Source organism: Corapipo altera, unplaced genomic scaffold (genome assembly GCF_003945725.1).
Source record: "Corapipo altera isolate COAL_440 unplaced genomic scaffold, ASM394572v1 59902, whole genome shotgun sequence".
Lineage (NCBI taxonomy): Eukaryota > Metazoa > Chordata > Aves > Passeriformes > Pipridae > Corapipo > Corapipo altera.
This window is the reverse complement of record NW_020887796.1, coordinates 971-1291: the sequence shown is the minus strand read 5'-3', so window position 1 is coordinate 1291 and position 321 is coordinate 971. Positions and strand designations below refer to the sequence as shown.

The following is a 321-nucleotide window of genomic DNA, read 5'->3' as shown; positions in this document are numbered from 1 at the left end:
GCACCAAACTGTACCCCAGTGCACCCCGTGGCACCAAACTGCACCCCACTGTGCCCCACGGCACCACATGGCCTGGCACTGCCCAGCACACCCCGGCTCGCACATTAAGCCCTGTCCCCACGCCCTGTAGGGCACTGTGGCACTGGCACAGCCTGGCTGCACCCCCTGCCCCGCGCCCCACTCTGTGCCATCACTCCGCGCTGCACGGCACAGCACCGCCCGTGTGGCACTGCCCAGCCCGGCACGGCACAGCCCGGCCTGGCACTGCCCCTCCCGGCACACGGGTTGTACCACCCGCCCGTGGGGACGAGCCCCCCGCGG

General features: G+C 72.0%; 1 protein-coding gene across 1 annotated transcript in view; it reads right to left on the bottom strand.

Annotated features, from left to right (window-relative positions):
- LOC113941755 (carnitine O-palmitoyltransferase 1, muscle isoform-like) overlaps positions 1–321 on the bottom strand; it is a 2412-nt gene that overhangs the window by 1702 nt on the left and 389 nt on the right. The window lies entirely within an intron of this gene.